The 17414-nt window shown below is 43.2% G+C and overlaps 1 pseudogene; it reads left to right on the top strand.

Moving 5' to 3' along the window:
- Positions 1-11803: 11803 nt before the first annotated feature.
- LOC112630928 lies at positions 11804-11935 on the top strand (annotated as a pseudogene).
- Positions 11936-17414: the final 5479 nt, after the last annotated feature.

Genomic DNA, 17414 nt, shown 5'->3' with positions numbered 1-17414 from the left:
ACCACTTTAACCCAGAGATCAACATTAATTTCACCAGTAATAATATATACCAGCACTGTGTACTTCTTGATATGGTGTATGAGAAAGGACATAACATTACTTCTGAGGTATTCTTGCAAAAACTGTATTATCTCAATTTAATCAGAGAAAATACAGACAAAGCCAAATTGGAGGGCATTCTACAAAGTTACTGACCAGCTTTCTTCAGAAGTGTCAAAATCATGAAAGACAAAGAAAAACTAACTTATAAAAGACAAAGTTTGTCTCCTTCTCATAACTAAGTTCAATTGGAGATCAAGGTTTGGATCCCGGATCAGAAAAAACCATGAATGGGAAAACCTGCAAATTCAAGTCAAATCTATAGTTTACTTAACAGTATTGTAGCAATGTTAATTTCCCAGTTTTGATCATCATACTCTGCTTACATAAGATGTTAAACAGTAGGGGAAGTTGGGTGACGAAATATATGGGAATTGTCTGTATTATTTTTGTAACTTTTTTGAGACAAAAATTATTTCCATTTTTAAAATAACAAATAAGTTCACAAGTCAAATATGTATAACTCAGTGTCTTGCATACCAATGATATTAATAATAACAGTAATAATAATAACAATGCGATTTAAAAAAAAAAACTTTTACTTCCTGACAACCCATAATGTACCAGAAGCTTTTATATGTGCTCTTTCCTTTAACATCCACAATTAGAGGTCATAAAGTTAAGTAACATAAACAAGATGATATTTCTAGTAAGTGGCAAAGTTATAATGTCAACTTTTGTTATAACCTAGCAGGGAAGATCAAAGTAAATTACTTACTGCTTGAAAGAGACCAAATAGAAACCTAAAATTATGTGGCAATGTTGACTATATGTGCTACATGATTTCTGTTTCTTGCTCATTGTCTAAGACTTCAAGGCAGGTCAACAATGTAGAAATTCAAGAATACAGGCCGGGCATGGTGGCTCATGCCTATAATCCCAGCACTTTGGGAGGCCAAGGCCAGCAGATCAGTTGAGGTCAGGAGTTCAAGACCAGCCTACCAACATGGTGAAACCATCTCTACTAAAAATACAAAAATTAGCCGGGCGTGGTGGCATGCGCCTGTAGTCCCAGTTACTTGGGAGGCTGAGGCAGGAGAACTGCTTGAGCCCAGGGCATGAAGGTTGCAGTGAGCGGAGATCACACCACTGCACTCCAGCCTGGGCAACAGAGCAAGACTCCATCTCAAAAAAAAAAAAAAAAGAATTTCAAGAATACAAATTAATTAATACCCTAGGTGAGTAATGGATGCCTTACTTTCTGAATAATTTTCTACGAAAGTCCCTCAGGGCTGTATGCCTTGGAAGATTTTCCCAGACACTTTCTTACACATTGATTTTGTGATTGGTTGTATGTGATTTAATAATACATGCAACCACCAAATGAGACAAGTTTCATTTTCTCCATTTTTGCAAAAAAAGAAAACTAAGTCTCAAGCGGATTGAGAGACCTTCCACTGAACACCTTCCCATCCCCTCATCCCAACAGTTAACAGTTAACAACGGGCATTTGTGTCCATTCAAATGAAGGTAAACTAATATCCAGGACATCCTTGGATAAGAAAATAGGTGATGAAAGGAAAGAGGGAAGAGGGAAGAGGGCAAGAAGGAAGACACTTTGGCTAATGAGTACACATGAAAGCTCAGCTCAGCCACTTAACTGTGACCTGGGCAAGTTACTCTCCCTGCCTCTTTCTCTTCCACAGAAAAAAGAGTTTTAGTAAGTATAGGGGGTTGAATAGACAAATGGAATTATATCAAACTTAAAAACTTTTGTGCACCAAAAGACACAATCAATATTGTGAGGCAACTTATGGAATGGAAGAAAATATACTCATGTAATACATCTGAGAAGGGACTAATATCTAGAATATATAAAGAATTCCTTCAACTCAACAACAAAAATCAAATAACCCAATTAAAAAATGGGCAAAGTACTTGAACAGATGTGTCTCCAAAAGTGATATACAAATGGCCAATAAGCACATGAAAAGATGTTCGCATTACTAATCATCAGAAAAATGCAACTGAAACCCACAATGAGATATCACCTCACTCCCATTAGGATGGCCACTGTGAAAAGAAAGAAGGGAGATTGTATAACAACTGCTTGCTGGTAAAGATGTAAAGAAATAAAAACACTTGTTGTGGAATGTAAAATGGTACAGCCATGGAAAACAGAATGCAGCTTCCTCAAAAAATTAAAAATAGAATTACCAGCAACTATATGACCAGCAATCCCATTCCTTGATACATATCCAAAAGAACTGAAAAAAGATCTCACGGAAATATTTGCACATCTATGTCACTTGCAGCATTATTCACAATAGCCAAGAGGTGGATGCAACCTAAATGTTCAGTGATGGAAAACTGATAAAGCAAATGTGATGTATACATACAATGGAATATTATTCAGTCCTTCAAAATAAGAAAATCCTATCATACACTATAATATGAACGAAACTGGAGGACATTAAAGCTAAGTAAAATAATGCAGATAAATGCTTTATGATTTCACGTATATGAGGTATCTAAAGTAGTTACACTCACAGAAACAGAAAGTAGAATGGTGGTTACTGGGGGGGGATATGGGGAGAGGAAAATGGGGAGTTGTTTGATGAATACAGAGCTTCCGTTTGCAAGATGAAAACTTCTGGAGATCTGTGGCATGATGATGCAAATATACTTTACTGTACACTTAAAGATGGTTAAGATGGTAAGTTTTATGTTATATTTTTACCATAAATAGATAAACACATAAATAAAGTTTTGAATGTATTGGTGTTTGGGGTAGGAGGAAGCATATTCCCTACCCCACTACCCTCTTTGGGGGCCATGCAAGAATCCCTATCTCCTGAGGCCCTTTCCCAACTCATCTCCTGACATGGTGGGCATCCCCTTGCTCTGCCCTCCTGCTTCAGTTTGTTTACCTCTCATTTAGAGACCCCGAACCTCCAGCACATTGGGAGGCCCAGGCAGGTGGATCACCTGAGGTCAGGAGTTCGAGACCAGCCTCATCAACATGGCAAACCCTGTCTCTACTAAAAATACAAAATTAGCAGGGAGTGGTGGCCGGCGCCTGTGATCCTAGCTACTCGGGAGACGGAGGCAGGAGAGTCGCTTGAACCTGGGAGGCAGAGGTTGCAGTGCGAGACCATGCCATTGCACTCCAGCCTGGGCAACAAGAGTAAAACTCCATCTCTAAATAAGTAAATAAATAAAATAAAACAAAAATAGACACCTTGAACCTGTCTCTTGTATTTACTGCTCCTCTGGCCCTTGCCTCTCCCTTTCTTCCTTGCCCACAATTCTACAGGGTTTGGTCTGGTTCTAACTACTCCAAGGAACCCTCTGGAACCTGGATATGAATGGCCAGTAATTAATTTATGAAATCAGACTCTCAGCCACATTCTATACTCAAGATATTAAAGCCAAGCTTAAAGACATTGATAAAACACTTAATACAAAAATTATCATATTATGAAAACACTTTAAAAATTATTTCAAACATCAAAATGGCACTTTAAACCCCATTACATTAACAATCTTATGACACTATCTCATGCCGTTGAATACGTGATAAAACCTTCATACAATATCTGGTGGGAATGTAAGTTGGCACAAACATTTAGAAAAGCAATTTGGCGGCCAGGCGCAATGGCTCACTCCTGTAATCCCAGGACTTTAGGAGTCCAAGGCAGTTCGATCACTTGAGGCCAGGAGTTTAAGACCAGCTTCACCAACATGGCGAAACCCCCTCTCACTAAAAATACAAAAATTAGCCAGGAATGGTGGTGCATGCCTGTAGTTCCAGCTACTCGGGAGGCTGAGAATCACTTGAACCCAGGAGGCAGAGCTTGCAGTGAGCTGGAATCACGCAACTGCATTCCAGCCTGGGCAACAGAGTGAGACTCTGCCAAGGGAAGGGGAGGGGAGGGGAGGGGAGGGGAGGGAAAAAGAAAGAAAGAGAGAAAGAAAAACAATTTGGAATATGTTTCAAGAACCACAAACATTTCCCGGCCCTTTGACCTATTAATCACATTCTCAGGAATTTGCTCTAAGGAAAATTATACTATTAAAAAAAGAACTCATATATAGAAGATGTTTATTTCCAAGTTATTTATGTAACTGATATGGTAACATAATCAAAATGCCACTTAACTGTTTTTCTTCCATCATCTCTTTAATGTAAAATGGTATCACCCATGAAAAACAGAATGGAGGTTCCTCAAAAAATTAAAAATAGAATTACCAGCAATTATACGACCAGCAATCCCATTGCTTGACATATATCCAAAAGAACTGAAAACAAGATCTCAAAGAGATATTTGCACATCCATGCATACAGTTTGCCGTGGGGGAATAGGGAGGAGGGGCAGCAGGAGGAAAGAATCTTGTCCTCACCCCAGATGAAAACAATTGCAGGCTCCTGCCTGCTGTGTCACTTTCAGGTAATGACAGTCTGATGGTTACATCAAGTCACAACGATGGTCTTACTAGAGTAATTCAATGAGTCAGTTCATTCTATTAATCAACAATTCCATTTTCACTCAAAAGATTTCTTCCCCTTCTTTGTGAGAGCTGGCAGTTCCCAGGGAGGTGAGGGGAAACTAGTCATTTTCTTCCATCTTGCACCATGCGCCATAATCCTCCTCCGCTCACTGGCTCCTGGTTTGGATCCCATGCCCAAATGGACAGAAGGCAAAGAGGTTATGTCTGGAGCTACTTTAATTGGCTTCTGAGTGGCACAGTTGTAAGCTGACTTCCTGCTCACTGGGCTTTGCAGCTATATAAAGCTGCCTCTCACTTGGGGCACTTTTCTTAGGATCTTTGGTGATTCCCATCTCTGGGAACCTCTCCAGCTGTAATTCTCAGAACAAGGGAGAAGCATTCCATTCCAGCTGCCATTGCTCTCAGCCCCGGGTTCTCTGGCAATCTCCTCCATTCAGACTTCACTCTTTGGCTTCCTCTCACCCTCCCAGAGGGTCCTCTTGGACAGGATTTAAAATAACTTTCATGCAGAATGACAAACTGCAAATGGGTATACAACAGAATACGACTCTAAGTTATAGGGAAAGAATGAACTATTGATATATGCAACAACATGGATGGAATTCAAAGATGTCATGCTGGCTGGGTGCAGTGGCTCATGCCTGTAATTCCAACACTTTGGGAGGCCGAGGTGGGTGGATCGCTTGAGCCTTGGAGTTCTGAGACCAGCCTGGGCAACATGATGAAACCCCATCTCTACTGAAAACACAAAAATTAGCCTGGCATGGTGGCGGGCGCCTGTAATCCCAGCTACTCAGGAGGCTGAGGCACAAGAATTGCTTGAACCCAGGAGGCGAAGTTTGCAGTGAGCCAAGATCGCACTACTGCACTCCAGCCTGACTGACAGAGTAAGACTCTGCTCAAAAAAAAAAAAAAAAAAAAAAAAAAAAAAAAAGATGTTATGCTGAGTGAAAAAAGCCAATCTCAAAAGAGTACATACTGTATAATTCCATTTACAGAACACTCTTAAAATGACAAAATTCTGGTGATAGAGAACAGACGAGTGGTTGCCAGGGGTTAGGGTTGGCAGGAGGGTCTGACTACAAAGCTATAGTATGAGGGAGCTTCTCTGCAGTGATGGAAGCTGGTGATGGTGTCCTTGTTGTGGTGGTGATTACACATATCTATATGTGTGGCAAGATTTCATAGTACTGTGTATACACACGCACACACAAGAGCATGTCAAAACTCATGAAAATCAAGTAAGGTCTATAGTTTAGTTCACAGTATTGTGTCAATGTCAATGTCAATTTCCTAGTTTTGAAAATGTACAGTGGTTCTACGTTATCATTAGGGAAAGCCAGATGAAGGGCACATGGAACTCCCTTTTATTTTTGCAATTTCTTCTGAGTCTTAAATTCATTCAAAATAAAAGGGCTCTGGCCCAGTATCATCTCTCGCATGGGATCCACACTTTTTTTTTTTTTTTTGCCTGAGACGGAGTCTGGCTCTGTTGCCCAGGCAGAAGTGCAGTGGTGTGATCTGGGCTCACTGCAACCTCCACCTCCCAGGTTCAAGTGATTCTCGTGCCTCAGTCTTCCAAGTAGCTAGGATTACAGGCGCATGACACCACACCGAGCTAATTTTTATATTTTTAGTAGAGACAGCGTTTCACTGTGTTGGCCAGGCTGGTCTCAAACTCCTGACCTCAAGTGATCCGTCTCCCAAAGTGCTGAGATTATAGGCGTAAGCCATGGTGCCTGGCCAAGGGCCCACATTTAAGCCCCGGGAAACACTCTCATCTCTTGCGCCAACAAACCCTGGGAACACAGTACCAAACCCAGCCCTCTGTGTCCTGCTGCCACAAGCCACTCTAGCCAGTTACATATTTCCCAACCATAGGAAATACATAAGTTAAATATGTGGTCCTATGGGAGCCCCCATTGCACCCTTGAGGTGAAGGTGGTAGCACTCCTGGCCCTTCCCCCTGGGGAGGGAGAGTGGAGGTGCAGCCTGGCAATGCTCTCTCCAGTGGCGTCTCTTTGTCCTTCCTCCTCCTCATGTCACTGCCACTCTGACCTCTTGTGTATTCAGTCTGAGGGGATCCAAGGTTAGGCAACATGTTCATGAGCATTTCCCTGCTATTATGGATGCTGTGGTCCCTGCCCAGATCTCCCCTTCCTGACTGAGGCCCTCATTTCTATTCCAAGTCTCTCTGAAAATTGCTCTAAGCTGAAGGGAGTTACCATGATCACATGTTTGTCCCAGGGGCAACCTGCCTCCATTGACTGGTCCCTTTAGGGGTATAAAGACCCAGCCTTCTTGCCCCAGAAGGCAACAACTCTGCAAGACCATCTGTATTAGTCTGTTCTCACACTGCTAAGAAAGACACACCTGAGACAGGGTAATTTATAAAGGAAAGAGGTTTAATGGATTCACAGTGCCACATGGCTGGGGAGGCCTCACAATCATGGTGGAAGGTGAAGGAAAAGCAAAGTCATGTCTTAACATGGCGGCAGGCAAGACAGCATGTGCAGGGGAACTCCCCTTTATAAAGCTATCAGATCTCGTGAGATGTATTCACTATCATAAGAACAGCACAGGAAAGACCTGCCGCCATGATTCAATTACCTCCCACTAGGTCCCTCCCACGACACATGGGAATTATGGGAACTACGATTCAACATGAGATTTGGGTGGGGACACAGCCAACTATCACCATCCCAGCTCTAGAGGTTCCTGGGGATTGGCTGAGTAGGGATTGCATCACAGTTCAACACCTCCCTGTGTCTCATCCTCCTTCCTTTCTTCCGCCTTAGCTGTTGAGCCCCAAACACTCCCCCAATAAACCGCCTCCATACAAATGTCCATCAAGAGCCTTTTACAAGGAACTTAACCTGTGACACTTGATGAATTCCGTATACCACGTCAATCTCACACTCACTTTGGATTCTGATATCTATTTAATTGGTGCCTGAGTCAAAACTGAGAAAGGGGAAGTCCCAGTTAACATCATGGTATACTTATAACAGGAATAAACAATAGCAATCAAAGAGAAACTTAATAAAGCATGGCAAATCAACTTTATGGGTTATTCAATAAACAGTAAAAATTATAAGCATTTTGCAGCAAAATATTCCAGAAGAATAACTGTGATCTAATATTAAGAGAATATAAAATTTATTCGGGATTGAAACCCAAAAAAGCAATAAAGAACATCTTGGGGCTATTTGGAGAAGTTTGAATACAGACCACATATTAGACATCATTGTTGCATCAGTGTTAAGTTTCTTGGACATGATAATAATATCGTCATAAGGCAGAAGAATGTCTTTCTTAGGAAATCCTTCTGAAGTATTTATAGGTGAAGTCTCCTGATATCTGCGACTTGCTTTCAAGTTCTTCAGAAAGAAAAATGTGTTTTTCAGTGAGTGAGAAAGAGAGAAAGAAAAAATGTGGTTCCCTACAAAGAGCAGGAATACTCATTTCCTGGAGCCACCTTATTCCCATTCCTGTACTAAATGCTCCCCCTGGTGTACCAAGAGAGCAGAATGCATTCATCAAAATGTATTTCAAAATGCCCTTCACCGTGGGAAAGTAAAGTCCCAAGACTTTTAAAGAACGTGATCAAAGTGACACACTTTTTAATATATCTTCTCCCAAGTCCTAACCAACAGTATAGTTCCTGTTCCCCAGTTTGCTCTCTGTGGTGTCAAAATGTTGAGTTTCAATTCTGGTGAACTGGGGGCATGCTTGGGGAAGGAGTGAAGAGAAGGGTACCTATAGCCATGACCGTGAATGCATGAGCTCTGGAGTCAGTCAAATGAATCCCACTTTGGCCACTTATTGGCTAGGGGACTTCTTTTAGTGTCAGCTTCGTAATCCGTGAAGTGGGAATGATAACAAGACTCATACCAAAGAGGATTAAATGAGATAACACAGACCAAGACTTAGCATGGGGCTTGGCACATAGTCTAATTGGAATTCAATAAGTAGTAATCAATTATTATCATCTTCTCCTTTTTGAGGAGGCTCCTAAGAGTGCCTTAGAAGTCCTAGTGCCTTGTGTAGTTCAAAAACTACTGCCCTAGAGTATCTGAGTTGTATACTTAACTCTGCTGAGAAAATCCATCCAATGTTCTTTCTACAAAGTTATAATAACTAATCTCATATTAAAAACAAAACACAGGCCCAGCACGGTGGTTCACACCTGTAATTCCAACACTTTGGGAAGCTGAGGCAGGCAGATCATATGAGGTCAGGAGTTCAAGACCAGCCTGGCCAGCATGATGAAACCCCTTCTATACTAAAAATACAAAAAAAAAAAAAAAAAAAAGCCAGACGTGGTGGCACACGCCTGTAGTCTCAGCTACTCGGGAGGCTGAGGCATGAGAATTGCTTGAACCTGGGAGGAGGGGGTTGCAGTGAGCTGAGATCACGCCACTGCACTCCAGCCTGGGTGACACAGTGAGACTGTCTTAAAAAAAAGAAAAAATTAAAAAGAAAACCTCCCATTTAGGGATACATGCACTGAAAAATATTTTTTTACTAGATTTCCCCGTCTCACACATTATTTCCAGAAAAATGATTTTTTAAGTTCTCTAATTTTCTGCTCACCCGTGGGCCTCCTGGGCTTCTGCCTGTGACACTGTAGCCATAGCCTCCTCCAAAGCAAGTCACTGTTGTGCCCCATGTCAAGAAGGAGCACAAGAGTCTCTCTCCTCTGCCCCAACTTCATGCTCCCAACTGTCTTCTCTTCCCCTCACATACTTCTTCTTGCTCTATCTCCCTTCCTTTCAATAAATCCTTATTAAGCAAATGCACATATATGTTTTTATCTTTTAGTACAGATTTCCACTTGCTCTTTAATTGTATTACATATATAATATGGGTTCACTACATATTTAATATAGGTTTAATTTGAAAGGCAAAAACAGCAATTACTTTTGCACCGACTAATACATACAAAATAATATTTATATCATGTTTAAGGTTTTTTTTTTTTTAATTTTGGCTGTGTGCAGTGGCTCATGCCTGTAATCCTAGCACTTTGGGAGGCCTAGGTGGGTGGATCGCTTGAAGTCAGGAGTTTCAGGCCAGCCTGGCCAACATGGGGAAACCCCGTCTCTACTGAAAACACAAAAATTAGCCGGGCGTGGTGGTTCACACCTGTAATCCCAGCTACTCAGTAGGCTGAGGCAGGAGACTTGCTTGAACCAGGGAGGCAGAGGTTGCAGTGAGCCGAGATCACACCACTGTACTCCAGCCTAGGTGACAGAGGGAGACTCTATCTCAAAAAAATATATATCTATATAGAGAGAGATATTTATAGATACATAGATTTTTTTTAAATGTTAAGCCACCACTCAGCTTAAAAAACATAAACATTTCATCAGCCCCCTGTTAATAAGCCTACAGGTGGTTTCCAACTTCCTGTTGTTATGCCCACAGCTACAATGAGTATCCTTGTGTATCCACCATTTTATATGTGTGCAGTATATATCTGTAAGATAAATTCCTAGATGAGGATTTCCTAAGTCAAAAGGGATGGTCACAGGTCATTTCTATAGATAAATATCTGGATTGCCCTCCCCAGAAGTTGAAAACAATTGATTCGTTTGTTTTTGAAAGTTTGCAAGATGCCTAGAAGTTTAACAGGTGGCAAAATCATTTAAGTGACAGAAGACAGGAAAGCAAAAGGATCTTACTTAAGTGACATTTCTTGTTAAAAACATATAAAGCATTAACCATCTCTTGTTTCCCCTGAGGCAATCATGTAAAACAACTCCTGAGGGTGCCTTCAGTACTTGGGGAAGGGCCCGTATACTTCATTCTGGTGTAATTCCTGTAAGGATTAATATTGCTCAGAACTGACAGGAATGATTACTTCCTGCAATGAGGTAATTATGGAATCAAGTTCAGCCACACTTTTTGTGACTTTGTTTACTTTAAAATGCCTGCTACCTTAGATATTTAAGATGTGCATCTTGAGTTCCAAGTTTTGAAACAAAAATCCCTGCAGAGGCAGAGGCTGCAGTAAGCCAAGATCGTGCCACTGCATACCAGCCTGAGCGACAGAGCAAGACTGTCTCAAAACAACAACAAAAATCCCCACAATATATAAGTTCTCTCAATATTCAAAAGCATAAGGAACAAGCAGGATGATTATTAACAAAGGATTTATCCAGAAATACAACAACTGTCAGATTATAGGAACCTCTGCAATGCAATGTCATGGCCACTGGGGTTTGGCATTGGAGATGCAAGCAACTAAATATCACCCGCCTTGGGGAGGGCCACTAACTTGAGCCCTGCCATAAGGATCAGACCTGAAAAGATGTTCTTAAAATCCAAAGATTGGAGAAAGTCAATATTCCCCCACCTGACCAGATGCCTAACTCAAGAGTATCAGCACATTTTAGAACCAAACATGAATGGGCTGAGATACAGTTCCTCACCTTTCTTGCCACTTTCTGTAATTAGCCACAGCAGCCACCACTTTGGAAAGGTACTAAAGTTTACCCACTTACTAAAAATAGCCCAATTACACTTAAAATTAGCAATATACCTAAATCCATATTTCATGACACACGGTCCCAGAACACCTGCAGTAGACTTCTGGGTGGGGAAGTGGGAGTGAGTCTGGCTATTAAAATGCTGATTTCAGCAATGGCTCACACCTGTAATCTCAGCACTTTGGGAGGCCGAGGAGGGTGGATTGCCTGAGCTCAGGAGTTTGAGACCAGCCTGGGAAACATGGTAAAACCCCGTTTCTACTAAAATTACAAAAATTAGCCAGGCGTGGTGGCACATGCCTGTGGTCTCAGCTACTCAGGAGGCTGAAGCAGAGAATCGCTTGAACCCAGCAGGCAATGGTTGTAGTGAGCCAAGATCGCGCCACTGCACTCCAGCCCAGGCGACAGTGCGAGACTCCATCTCAAAAAAAAAAAAAAGCTGATTTCTGGACATGGGGTTTGAGGATATTGGTAACACAAACGGTTGCTCACTACGAGTCCTCACTGGAAACAGCACTAAAGAACCACTATGTGGACTGACTCCTCTGTGCAAGTCACTGACAGCGCCCCTGTGTTTATACTGTGGGCCCACGAACCAAGCAGCCATGGCGGCAGGGACGGAGGTGTGCATGGACTCAGCCACTGTCTTTCACTCACCAGAGCTGACTCGGCTGCCTTCTTGCTGAAGCCATAAGTGGAGACCAAGGCTGAGCTATGGCATCTTAATTATGAGGGATCCCTTCCAAAAGGGAAGACAGAGCTTTGCGCAGTGGCAGTATCATAGCCAATGAGGTTTATCCGAGGTGCGATAATCGCTAATTGAAAACAAAATGGAAGACAGGTGACTTTTCCCCCTCCCTTGAGTAAACACTTCTTCCACAGATGAATTTCCTTTTCCTAATTACCATGCTTCTGCCAGCAACTTACCAGCTCATTGAATGCCTCGTCCACTGCCACAATGCCAGACACCCACGTTGCTTCTGATCACAAATCCATTCACAGCAAAAGAAATGGGTCCATATGCTGGTGCCCCCCAGATGCTCTGACCTTACCGTGGTCCCCAGGGGTAGGTGATCTTCTGGATGGTAGAATGAATGGCCCATTGGAGACTGAGCTACAGCATCTGCTGGCAGACACCACCTGGTGACGCTGGGGTTCTGTCCCTTAGGATGCAGTAGATGCTGTGAACCAGTGACAGTACTGCCAGAGTTCACAGGTCTGGGCACCAGAGGTAGACGTGAGTGCATCTCTGACTGCTACACCTATGACTGTTTCTCTAGATGTTTGTTTCCCGTCTCCATCACTTTGAATCAAATGCCTTTTGGATTCACGTAGCGAGTGATTTCTGTTCTCTGCCACTGAGACCTGACTGGTATGCTCACTAAACCAGAAACACCCAGGGAGGTTCTGGGCATTTGCCTTTCTAACGAGTTTGACATTTACTCATAAAGGTTCTTTGAGGTAACTACAGGGTAAGTTACTTCAGGTGGACGGTTCTGAAGGACACTTCATCACGACCGTGGGGAAGCTCAGTGACCCACTCCTGCCCTACAACAGACAGCACCTTGCTAGTGACCCATTATCTGATTACAGAATGTGGGCATGAACTGGGTGAACTGGGAACTAGGTAAAATGGATAGCAGCCAGGCCCTGCAGCAGGAATGCCTAGATCCAAATCCTGTCTCCACCACTCACTAGCTATGTGGCTTTCCATAAGTCACTTTACTTCACTGTGCCTGCACAGTGTAACATGAGGAGAAGAATGGTATCTACCTTATATTGTTGTTTTGAGGATTGAGGACTGAGGATTAAGTGAGTTCATACACATGAAGAGCTTAGATGCGCTAATCTGGGGCCAGGCACGATGACTCATACCTGTAATCCCACCACTTTGGGAGGCCAAAGCAGGTGGATCACCTGAGGTCAAGGGTTCGTGACCAGCCTGGCCAACATGGTGAAACCCTGTCTCTACTAAAAATACAAAATTAGCCAGGTGTGATGGCAGGTGCCTGTAGTCCCAGCTACTCCGGAGGCTGAGGCAGGAAAATAACTTGAACCCGAGAGGCAGAGGTTGCAGTGAGCTGAGATCGCGCCAATGCACTCCAGCCAGGCGACAAGAGCAAAACTCCGTTCAAAAACAAAACAAAACAACAAAACACTTCACCTTTCGATGTATGAAATATTATCTTCCCCGCCAACACACACACAATCTCATTTAAGCCTCAAAATAATTCTTAGGTGAGGCAACGAAGGCCCAGAGAGGTTAAGTGACTTACCCAAGGTCACACAGTATGTCACTCACAAATGTAAAACTGTAACGGGGGCCAAGGACTTAAACTTATTTTTCCTGTATTCCAGGTGCAGGGACAATATCTCCTCAGCATCTGGCCCCAAGGAGGTCAAACATAGCCCTGCATCCTGTGGGCCTTGAGTGGGAACTGATTCAACCATCACCTATGGCTGCAGAAACAGCGTGTGCCATAACAGTGTGACTGTATTAACATCTTGCCCCACAATTTCCTTCCAATGTTCTTCCCAGAAATTGCTCTAAAACTCCAAGTCCCCATGGAAACCTCAGGAGAGATTGCCTATTGACTCTAAGAGAAATTCTGCTACAACTGCTCCCTAAATAATAAATGGATGCTTTTTTTTTTTTTTTTTTTTTTTTTTGAGAGGGAGTTTCACTCTGGTTGCCCAGGTTGGAGTGTAATGGTGCGATCTCGGCTCACCGCAACCTCTGCCTCCAGGGTTCAAGCAATTCTCCTGCCTCAGCCTCCCGAGTAGCAGGCATTTGCCACCATGCCTGGCTAATTTTTTGTATTTTTAGTAGAGACGGGGTTTCTCCATGTCGGTTGGGCTGGTCTCGAACTCCTAATCTCAGGTGATCTGCCTGCCTTGGCCTCCCAGTGTTGGGATTACAAGCATGAGCCACTGCAAGCAGCCTTTTAAAATTTTATTTATTTTTGTGTGTGTATGGAGACTGAGTCTTGCTTTGTCACCCAGGCTGGAGTGCAATGGCTTGATCTCAGTTCACTGCAACCTCCGCCTCCCAGGTTCAAGAGATCCTCCTGCCTCAGCCTCCCAAGTAGCTGGGATTACAGGCATCTGCCATCATACCCTGCTAATTTTTGTATTTTTTAGTAGAGACAGGGTTTCACCATGTTGGCCAGGCTGGTCTCGAACTCCTGTTCGAGTGATCCACCCGCCTTGGCCTCCCAAAGTGCTGGGATTACAGGCATGAGTCACTGTGCCCGACCAATAAATGGACGTTATTAAAAGACTGGCCTGAACAGATACCTGCTGTAAAGCTCAGGGCCAAAGCCACATTCTCCCTGGACTGCCAGGGTAAAAGACATAGTTCATTCTCTGGTGCTAGGCTGCACGGTCAGCTTGGAGGAAAGGGGAGAAGTGTACTGTGATCTGCTCTCAACATCAAACACAAGACATGGTGCTTTCCATATCTGCGTTTGTGACAAGGGGCTGGAATGAAGTGCCTGCCAAGCATGTGAGAGGACTAATTAAATAAATCCATGGTGTTCTTTGCTCTCTGCAGAAGTCATTCATAATGTGCTTTTCAGACCACAAGGTGGAAGACTAGGGCTTGGAGTTAAGGCTGAAGGGCCTGCAGACGAAACCTGTTTGAAAAAGGACAAGATAATCTAAAAAAGCAACAGAATCTAGTCAAAGAGAGGAATTCAAAGAACAAGACTTCAGCAGCAGTTTTCCAGCATTATCCTGAGACTCAAGGGAGTGGCGGACTTGATGTTCCAGACCCCTTTGGTGACAGGACTTGTTCCTTTATTGAATACTTGAGGAATATTTGTTGAGTGCTTACTATAAGGAGTCAGATACTGTACTAGACACTATATTACAGTGGAGAATAAGGCAGGAAGGATTCACAGTCCAATGGAGGGAGATAGAAAACAGACTTTTAGACCAGGTGTGGTGGCTCATGCCTGTAATCCCAGCACTTTGGGAGGCTGAGGTGGGCAGACCACTTGAAGTCAAGAGTTCGAGACCAGACTGGTCAACATGATGAAACTCCATCTCTAATAAAAATACAAAAATTAGCCAGGTGTGATGGCACATGCCTATAATCCCAGCTACTTGAGAGGCTGAGGCAGGAGAATCTCTTGAACCCAGGAGGCGGAGGCTGCAGTTAGTCGAGATCACGCCGCTGCATTCCAGCCTGGGTGACAGAGCAAGACTCCATTTTAATTTTAAAAAAAAAGGAAAACAGACTTTTAAACAAATAAGTGTGCAAGATCATTTCAGTTAGTGATAATTGCTATGAAGAAAAAAAGGTACTGTCATGTTGACTGGGGCAGTCAGCTTTAGATGCGTCATCAGGGAAGAATTACCAGACTCGGAGCTCAGACCTCAATGTCAGGGAGTGTCAGCCAACAGAAGATAAAGGGAAAAAAAAGGGTCAGATCAGAGTAAACAGAATGTGAGGTCCCTGAGGAAGGAATGAGCTTGTCCTGCTCACCAAGAGAAACCTAATGGGGGAAGCAGGACAGGGAATGGGCCAGCAGTGGCAGAACTGAAATCACAGAGACAGCTGCAATCCAGACCACACAGGGCCCGAGAGCCAGGGTAGAACAGTGGATTTAGCTTAAGGACTTGCTGAGGCCATTGCAAAGTGGTAGTGATTTGTTGTTGTTTGAAAACAGGGGAATGAGATGGTCTGGTTTTTAACAGATCACTCTGTATGAAGGAGAAATGAAGCAGAAAGAAAAAAAGAAAAAAAGATCACTTTGGCTGCTTTGTGGAGAAAACATTGCAAAGTGGGAAGAGGTCAAGGAAAAAAGCAAAGAGTTATTGGGGTGGTGCCTGAGGCTTCCCCGTGACCTGGATGAAATATCCCTGAAAGTTATCCAGCTTTCTTTCATCTCTGTCAATGCTGAAGAAGGGCTGCATGAACCAAGGGAGTGTCCTACGGAGTGAGAACCGAGGAGTGTTTGCCCTGCTGGAGACAGTGGCCCTGGAGGACAGAGGTTTGGATGTCATGGGAGGTCTCCTTGGAGGGGCAGAAATGGATAATTCCTTCTTCATAATGGAAGAACTGGCTGTTCTTTATATATATATATATATATATATATATATTACATATATAATTAATAAATATATATTTAATAAATTAATTATGAGTTGGATAAGGGGTATATATATTTAATAAATTAATTATGTGTGTGTGTGTGTGTGTGTATATATATATATATATAGAGAGAGAGAGAGAGACAGTCTCGCTCTGTTGCCCAGGCTGGAGTGCAGTGGCGTGATCTCAGGCTCACTACAACCTCCGCCTACCACACCTGGCTACCAACTCCTATTTGACAGCTCCTTAGACACTCAACTGGCACCTCAAATTTAGCATACCCCCAATAAAATTCTTGATCTTCCTCCCCAAAATTACTCCACCCACAATCTTCCCAAACTCAGTAAACAGGAACCAATCTTCCACTCAATGTAGAAGTTCACTGTCTGTCTTCTCCACAAGAATGTAATATCCATGAGCGCAGGATTCACTGCTGAATCACCAGGGCAGTGATACAGCAACAGTAGAGGTCTTCAACTCCTGGCCTCAAGTGATCTGCCTGTCTCAGCCTCCCAAAGTGCTGGGATTATAGGCATGAGGCACCACACCCAGCCCTGCAGCTCTTTTAAATAAGCATCCTCCATGAAGAATTTCTGCAAATCATCAAGGTGTTAATTGCTATATGCTGAAGGTACACAAGCCCCTACCAGTCTGAGAGTCCCGTGTAAGTCATTTTCTCTTTCAAAGTCCTGATGAAAAGGGGACTCACAGAGAATCCAAACCACAGCCTGCAGGCTTCCTCATGCTTCTGCTTCACTGCTGAGCCAGCCACTGGTCATGGCCTGTACTGCTGTCAACCACCAAAATACCAGACTCAGTCAGAACATTGCTGTCCACTGTTCTTGGAAGCAGTTACTTCCAAGATTCCCACGGAGCCACATGGGGCCCCTAGTAACACAGTTCTTTCTTTCCTTCCCAAGAGACAGGGCTTTCTAGAGAGTAAGAGAAAAGGGGTAAGGGTGCACCGTGGCACATTTCTCATTGCACCTGCCATGAAGGAACCCTCTAATGTATAATCATCTAGTCTGGTCCCCTCAGTCAGATGTCATCTTCACTTGCATTGATTTTCTCTCAGGGACCTGTTCATATTTTTCTCTCCTCTAGCAAAGGCATCTCTGAGGACCTCTAGACCACGGGACAAGCCTATACATGTCCGAAAGCTAAATGAGAACACAGACCATTTGGCTTCTTTCCCACAAGGCTCTTGAACCTCATGCAAAACAACAGGATCAGATAGACATCTGTGTTCAGGGTTTGTGAACATTCCGGGA

Source organism: Theropithecus gelada, chromosome 8 (assembly GCF_003255815.1).
Source record: "Theropithecus gelada isolate Dixy chromosome 8, Tgel_1.0, whole genome shotgun sequence".
NCBI classification, from domain to species: Eukaryota; Metazoa; Chordata; class Mammalia; order Primates; family Cercopithecidae; genus Theropithecus; species Theropithecus gelada.
Note: the sequence above shows the minus strand (reverse complement) of the source record. Positions and strands in the feature narration are given on the sequence as shown.